This window comes from Lycium barbarum, chromosome 3, assembly GCF_019175385.1.
Source record: "Lycium barbarum isolate Lr01 chromosome 3, ASM1917538v2, whole genome shotgun sequence".
In the NCBI taxonomy this organism is placed as follows: domain Eukaryota; kingdom Viridiplantae; phylum Streptophyta; class Magnoliopsida; order Solanales; family Solanaceae; genus Lycium; species Lycium barbarum.
The window spans coordinates 129416873-129425748 of NC_083339.1; the positions used below are offsets into that span (position 1 = coordinate 129416873).

General features: G+C 41.3%; 1 non-coding gene across 1 annotated transcript; it reads left to right on the forward strand.

Moving 5' to 3' along the window:
* Window positions 1-6049: 6049 nt before the first annotated feature.
* On the forward strand, window positions 6050-6156 carry LOC132634509 (small nucleolar RNA R71). The gene has a single exon (XR_009580227.1). It is a non-coding gene; the product is annotated as a small nucleolar RNA R71 (small nucleolar RNA).
* Window positions 6157-8876: the final 2720 nt, after the last annotated feature.

The following is an 8876-nucleotide window of genomic DNA, read 5'->3' on the forward strand; positions in this document are numbered from 1 at the left end:
TTGGAACCTTTTATCGAACAGTTGGTGGGCAAATCAATTTAGTAGTTTCACGAATGAAACTTTCAATCGGGATGCCCTCCGACTCAGTGGGAGACAATGTGCTTGTGCCCACGAGTCTCTTAAATAGCAAACATACCAAACCCAACCCCCAACCATTGTTAAATCCCACACAATTAGTCAATGGGATTCGAACTCATTCAACACATTAATTTAGAAGGCATTGCATACGAATTTAATCATGAAATATCATAACAATCTTGTCGATAGATAAAAGAAGAAAGAGAGTCAAAACATGGTGATACCTGATCGTTGGCGATGCTTGGATGAAACTCGAAATTAAAGCAGGGATTTTGACAAGAAAACAACAACCATAGTGAAAGAAATATGAGGGAGAGTGGGAGATGAAGAGAAGACTGGGAAGTTATGAGGGAGAGGGGGTTAAAACTTTGAAAGCACCGGTTAAATTTTGAAATGGTAACCGTCAGGTGATATATTTAAACATGCCCGACCATTACGTTCCATGTAACGGATCGTAACATGAGATACGAGACGTAACTCGTGTTACGGTCAACCAAACGACCCCGTTTTCATATTTCATTAATTACATGGCACTACAGCCGACTGACCGTAACTCGTGTTACGGTCCGTATTACCTGGCCTAACGGGTGCAAAATTTCCAGTGAGTGCCCAGATATTTGTCAAAGTTACGATCATGTGTGACAGTCCGTAACATGGGCGACGGTCGTAACTCAGATGGTAGCACTTTTCCTCCATCCTTTAGTGATTTCTGGATTTTCTTTACGCTCCATGAAACGAACCGTAACATGAGTTACGGGCTGTAACGTGGAGTGTCTCGTCTGTGAAAACTCAGCAGTTATTTTATTTTGGCCTCTTCAGTTCTCAGAATCCTACCACATTAGCAAACATCAAAAACACAAAATAAAATAAAAGAAATACAAACTGTAAACTACTTATGGAGCATTAAATGTGGGTTTCCTCCCACATAACGCTTAGTTTAATGTCACGGCTCGACGTGATACCTCAATTTCCAGTTCAGGAACCGTATTTCAAACGATACCTATCAACCACCTTACCATCATCAATACACCAATGGTAATTCTTTACTCTTTGTGCATTCACTTTAAAAGTTCGAGTGCCATCTTCGGTTTTCACCACAATGACACTTCCATTTGGGGAAACACTTGCGATTTCAAAAGGACCTAACCATCGAGACTTTAACTTGCCCGGAAAGAATTTTAGCCGCGAATTGTACAGCAAGACCAAGTCCTTCGGGTAAAAATCCCTTTTGAGGATCTTCGAGTCGTGATAGTATTTCATCTTTTTTTTGTACAGTGTTGCACTTTCATAGGCATTGTACCTAAATTCATCCATCTCGTTGATTTGAAACAACCTCAGCTTTGTTGCTTCATGCCAATCCATGTTCAGCTTCTTCAATGCCCAAAGGGCCTTATGCTCAATCTCAATAGGCAAATGACATGCCTTCCCAAATACCAACTTATACGGTAAAGTCCCAATAGGCGTTTTGAACGCCGTGCGATATGTCCATAGAGCATCATCCAACTTTTTGGACCAGTCAGTGCGATTCACATTGACCGTCTTTGCCAAGATGCTTTTTATCTCTCTATTGGCGACTTCAACCTGACCACTCGTCTGAGGATGATATGGAGTGGCAACCCTGTGATGCACACCATATTTTTCAAGAAGATCAGCAAGTGATTTGTTGCAGAAATGAGAACCACCATCACTAATAATAGCTCTAGGAGTGCCAAATCTAGTAAAGATTTTCTTTTTTAGAAAGGCATTGACCCTCCTACCATCATTGTTAGGCAATGTCACCGCCTCCACCCACTTGGAGACATAATCCATCGCAACAAGAATATATTTCAGGCCATATGAGCTCACGAAGGGCCCCATAAAATCAGTGCCCCATACATCAAAGAGCTCCATCTCAAGTACAAAATTCATCGGTGTTTCATGCTTCCGACCTATTGTGCCCTGGCGTTGGCATTTATCACAAAAACGAGCCAACATATTCGCATCACGATAGATGGCTGGCCAATAGTAGCCACACTCTAGCACCGTTGCTGCAGTTCTATTTCCACTGTGATGCCCACCAACCGGAGAATCATAACAAGCCTTCAAAATATCCATCACCTCAGATTCAGCCACACATCTTCTGATCATATTGTCAGCACAAGTCCTGAATAAGTAAGGCTCATCCCAATAATACTGTCGGCAATCTCTCAAGAATTTCTTCTTTTGATATGCCTTCAAATCTTCAAGAACAATGCCAGTTACCAAATAATTGGTAATATCAGCATACCATGGTGCCACATCATTGGAGATTACCAAGACTCTTTCATCCGAAAAAGTGTCATCAATATCCAGCACATCAATCGGTCTCCCCGGTGCTTCAAGTCTGGAGAGATGGTCAGCTACTTGATTTTCTGACCCTTTTCTATCTTTGACTTCAAAGTCAAATTCCTGTAGCAACAACACCCATCTTATCAACCGAGGCTTAACATCCTTTTTAGCCATCAAGTAGCACAAGGCAGCATGTTCAGTGTGAACCACTACCTTGGCACCCAACAAATAAGCCTGGAACTTTTCAAAGGCATAAACAATAGCAAGTAGTTCCTGCTCTGTTACTGTATAGTTTAGTTGAGCTCCATTCAGTGTTTTGCTAGCATAATAAATTCGGTGCAAGATTTTGTTGAGCCGCTGATCAAGCACAGCGCCAATTGCAATATCATTGGCATCACACATTAATTCAAAGGGCAATGACCAATCCGGGGACGCAACAATAGGTGCGGAGGTTAATTTCAGCTTCAACTCGTCGAAAGCCTTGATGCACTTCTCATCAAAATTAAATTTGGACTCCTTTTCCAAGAGTTTGCATATTGGGTTTGCAATTTTGGAGAAGTCTTTGATAAATCTTCTATAGAATCTGGCGTGTCCCAAGAAACTCCGAACTCCTTTTACTGAAATGGGTGGAGGGAGTTTTGAAATCACATCGATTTTGGCTTGATCAACCTCAATTCCTCTTTCGAAAATATTATGGCCAAGGACAATTTCCTCCTTTACCATAAAATGACACTTTTCCCAGTTGAGAACGAGGTTTGTCTCCTCACACCTTTGTAACACTCGATCAAGATGGTCTAAACATTAATCGAATGAATCTCCCACCATAGAGAAGTCATCCATGAAGACTTCAAGAAAGTTTTCAACCATGTCATAGAATATGGACATTATGCATCGTTGGAATGTAGTTGGGGCATTGCAAAGACCAAATGGCATTCGGCTGAAAGCGAATGCCCCATAGGGACAAGTGAAAGTAATCTTTTCTTGGTCTTCCAATGCAATGTTGATTTGGTTGTAACCTGAGTACCCATCCAAGAAACAATAATAAGGCCTTCCAGCTAGCCGATCAAGTATTTGATCAATAAAAGGCATAGGGAAATGATCTTTGCAAGATGCAGTGTTCAGCTTCCGGTAGTCCATACACACTCTCCAACCGGTGACAGTTCTTGTCAGAATCAACTCATTTTTAAAGTTGGGGACAACGGTGATGCCCCCTTTCTTTGGCACACACTGGACTGGACTTACCCATGGACTGTTGGCAATCGGGTAAACCACCCCAACATCTAGCCACTTAATAATCTCTTTCTTTACCACCCCTTGCATCGGTGGATTTAATCTTCTCTGATGCTCAACACTTGGTGAACTTTCCTCCTCCAACTGAATTCGGTGCTCACAAATTCCGGAGGGAATCCCCCGGATGTCTGCAATAGTCCAACCCAAAGCTCTTAAATGCTTCCTCAAAACTGCGATGAGTCTTTGAGTTTGACCCTCATTCAGAAGTGATGACACAATAACTGGGAGTGTGGCATTTACTCCAAGAAACTCATATTTAAGATGGGATGGAAGTTTCTTGAGTTCCAACTTCGGTGGCTCAAGAATTGATGGTTTTGTTGGAGGAGTGGTTCGTTTCTCTAGATCAAGAGACAATTTATTGGGCTCATAAGAGTAAGATTCCAGACCGGTGAGTGAATTCCAGACCGGTGACTGAATTCACTGTCTCAATATATCCCTCCATTTCTTCTGGATTAAAGTTCACCATGATGGCCGATAATGCTTCACCCAAGCACTCTTCCTCCATTTTGAATTCTACCGTTTCATCCACCACATCAACAGAATTAATGACTAAAATACTTTGATAAAGACTAGGTAATTTCATACCCTTGTTGGCGTGAAAAGTCACCTCCTCATCTTTCACCCGGAACTTGATTTCATTCTTCTCGGAATCCATAAGAGCCCTTCCCGTCGCAAGGAAAGGTCTTCCAGAATAATAAGAATTTCTTGATCAATAGCACAATCAAGAATCACGAAATCTGCCAGCAGTAGGAATTTCCCGATTTGAACGAGCACATCATCAACTAAACCCACTGGCCTTTTTATCAATCTGACAGACATCTGCTACCGCATGGTAGTTGGCCTTGGTATCCCTAATCCTGATCTCTTGAAGATCTCAAGAGGCATAAGATTTATGCTAGCCCCGTTATCACACAAAGCCTTGGCAAAATCCTGCTGCCCTATGGTGCATGGAATGGTGATTGCTCCAGGATCTTCCCTTTTTTGCACTGTGGTCTTAGAAATAATAGCACTAACGCGATGAGTGATACCCACAGTGTCGTGTTTCAATGGCTTCTTCTTCTTTGTTAAGAGATCCTTCAAATACTTAGCAAATCCAGGCATTTCTTGGACATTGTCCATGAAAGGAATGTTCATCGTCAACTGCTTGAGTTGATCATAAAATCACAAGCACTTGTTATCTTATGTTTTCCTCACTAGCCTTTGAGGAAAAGGCGGTGAATATTTGAACAATTGGCTCAAAGGGCGTAGAGCGCCAGAAAGTTTTGCCTTCCCCTTTTCCTATTTTTCCGCTTGTGCCTTGAGATTATCAAGATTCTGCTCCTCTTCAGCTATAATAGGGACTTCCTCCTCTGTTTCTTCCTCCACAATAACATCAGATACATCAGGTAGTGCTTCTTCTTCAACAACTGGCTCGAGATCAACCACCTTTTTATTAGCACCTTGAAGTATTTTACCACTTCTGGTGCTAATAGCAGCTACATGCTCCACAGAGTTTACCTCACTACCTTTCAAATTTTGTACTGTATCACTTGGTAGTTGTCCACGTTGAGGAGTATGCACTTCTCTGGAAAGGTCTCTGAATTGCAATTCAAGCTTCTGAATGGAAGTTGAATGCGATAGTTGAACCTGAGACATTCCCTTGATTGTGCTCTCTGTTCTGTCTTGATTCATTAGCATTTTTTGCATTATACTTTTCAGTTTCGCAGAATCATTAGCAGTGTTGCCAGCAGAGTTGCTAGCTAAATTGGCTCTCCACTGTTGGGAATTTTATGCTTGCCCCCTTGGTGGAATGTAGGGGTTCGAGCTCTTGTTGCCATAATTGTTGTTATTGTAATTCCCTTGATTTGGATTTCCTTGATCACTTCTGCTATGATTGTTCCCTTGAAATTGGTGTTGAGGCATTTGCCATGGGTGATTGCCCGGACCTTGATAATTTTGCCTTTGACAGCCCCCTTGCGAGTTGTTGACATAATTAGCATCTTCATACTGTTGTTGCCCATCTTGGTACATCCCTTCAAGGACTTGATACATGCCCTGTGGAAGAGGGGGTAACTCCTCAACAAAATTTACCCCTTGTGCATCCTTGTCTGCCAACTTCTTTGATAATAGATCCACCGTGGTTTGCAATTGAGCAAAGGCATGATCTCTCTCATGGTTTTCTTTTGCAACGGCAGCTAGTGATGGACTACCATAAGAGAGACTCTTACTATCAGTTGAATGCCAAACTTGATTGTGGGTGGTGAGTTTATCAAGCAAGCAGGTGATGACGATAAATGACTTGTCCATGAAGCATCCTCCCGCGGCAGTATTGATGGCAATCTGATTCATTGTATCTAAGCCCTTGTAGAATTTTTCCGTGAGAATAGAATCCGAAAACCCGTGACTTGGAGATTGAGCTAGATAATACTTGAACTGCTCCCATGCCGAATATAATTGTTCCCCCAGGAGCTGTTTGAACTCAAAGATTTTATCTCGAAGTTTAGCCTTTTTGCTAGGTGGGAACCACTTCTTCAGAAATGTGTTGGCTAGCTCGCTCCAGGTATGGATAGAATTGCTAGGAAGCTTTTCATAACATTCCCTTGCTTGGCCAGCCAACGAATATTTGAAGACCCGTAACCGCAGTGCATTAGCAGTAACAACACCTTGGGATTGTTGAGCACACATGTGCAGGAAGTTCTTCAAATGTCGAAGTGGGCAATCCTCCAAAGAATTTCGGAAATAACCTTCAAGTTTCAACAGCTGATAGATAGAACTATCAATTTTGAACGTAGCATTTCCAGTCCTAGGAGGGACCACAGCAGAAGCATAATCAGCCTCATTGATGAATTCTGCAAATATATTCTCCTCTTCGTCCTCTTCTGGTGCAGGTCGGTTCACTTAGAGTCCACCTTGGTTTCCCTGATTGCGATTCTGTCTTCCAGCCATATTCACCGGGTTCACCACAACAGCAAACAAGGTATGATGGAACAGAAAAAGTTTTAAAGAAGAGTACGCCAATCAGTAATTTCTAAACCGTATTCCCCGGCAGCGGCGCTAAAATTTGATACGCTCAAATTACACCTATTAATGGCGTAAAGCGGACGTTGTCAAATATAGTAACCCAAACAAGGTTGAGGTCGAATCCCACAGGGAATATGGAGAGAAAAGGATACTAATTGTATGCCATACTATTCTTTAAAGGCTTTAATCCAATTCCGGACAGTTTGAAATACTTGTTGAGTAATGTAATTGAATACTTTGACTTGAATTGTACTTAATGCGAGAGAGAGACCGAGGTTGTGTTCCCCCATTTTGATTAGATATTATGCTTCAGGTTTCAATGTGATATATTTCTAATGGTTGTTCTAAGAGTATGCACTTGATCTCTTAAGGACTTCCTAATGTTTCCCAACAGTTAGGCCGTATTTCCTCGTTATGATTTTTCCAAATATAAAAGAGTTGAAATCGAAGAGCGACCAATAATGCCAATTTAGACTTGTTCTTATCCCTAAGTTAGTCTATTAAACGAGGGTTAACGCCCCGAGTCATTGTTATTCAATCTTACCAATACTAACTCTTTTTCCCAAGAAACGTTAGTATAATGGCTTAGGTTAATGTTTGCAATCATTACCCATCGCTAACGCACAAAGATAGAATAAATACTAACAACCATTATGCATATATCAATAGTAGAAACCCATTCACATAATACCCATCATGGGATCCACAACCGTAGTATTAAAATTAACTACTCATCATTTTGGTTAACAAAGAAAGCTTAAGAGTTAACATAATATACTTACGATGCTAATGCAATACGGAATGGAAGTGAAGTTGTTGCTTTAAATGCTCCAACCACTTCAAATATTCAAGACTTAAAGTTAAAGCTCTCAAAGAAAAATCAGAATCATGAATTAAAACCCTACTTTAAGTATTTATAGGGCAAAAAATCTCGCCAAGTTTCTGGACAAAAAAAACTTTACGCGGCATCGTTACGGACCGTAACACAGGTTATGGTCCGTCCTTCGGTTCGTCCTTTGTTAGCGTGATGTCACGACCACTATGCGACGGACCGTAACACAGGTTACGGTCCGTATCTCCCAGCGGATCATAGCCTCAGTCTTCAGTGGCCAATGCGTTATGCCACGACGTTACGCCCCGTAACCTAAGTTACGGACCGTCCTTCTGGGGCGTAACCTGTGACACTACTTAGGCAACTTTTTGGAAATTTTCCTCAGCTTACGGTACACGTTACGACCAGTAACATGAGTTACGGACCGTCCTTATAGCGGCACGTATCTTCTCTGGTACGGATCATGTTACGGCCCGTAACATGAGTTACAAACCGTCTTTTAGCTCCAAGTTTTCCGTTTTTCAGCATTTCTTATCATTTTCGATCCTTAGTCAACCAACCCTATAAAACACAAAAATAACATAAGAAACGATGTAAAAACACTTAGAAGCAAGCAAACTTCTAGTTACAAAGGCATAAAATGTGTCGAAATTCACGGCACATCAATGGGGCATACTTTTGGTTATGCTTTAACTAAAAGTCTGCCCCATAAGTCATAACTTAACTATGCCTTAAGAAAAAGTTTTACCTTATGAGGCAGACTTTTAGTTATGCCTTAACTAAAAGTCTGCCCCATAAGGCATAAGTATGTCGGGTCCGGCATAACTTTAGTTATTCCTTAAGAAGTGTATGCCGGATCCCCCCAGCCCTAGCTTGCGAAATTATATTTTTATTTTATGCCTGAGCGGGGGTTCGAACCCAGAACATCAGATATTCGCCCATCTTTTTAAGCGAAGGGTAAAATTTAAAGACCACAAATATGAGGTGTAAAATTTAAAGAGTTGTCCAAAAGAAGGGCAGTCCGCGCAAAAATATGAAAAACAACGGTACTAAAGAGAAGCCAATGGACTTCGTTCTTCTATGTGGACCCCTTCTTCCTCTAATAAAAACTAGATGGCCCGTGCTCGTGCTATGCACGGGCATACTCCGAACATCGTTGCACTAATGAGATCCAAATAAAGGAGACATCATTAAACTAAGTATTAACATAATATGCTTCATATTGCATACATTCAGTTATGGAACAAAGTTATATAGCTATACTTTGAGCTGGCTAGAAAGGTAAAAACAGTAAAACGTACGTGGTCCAACTTATGTATGAGGCATATTACGGTTGTGTGAAATTTGATTTTTAGCAGCTGCAGTTGAT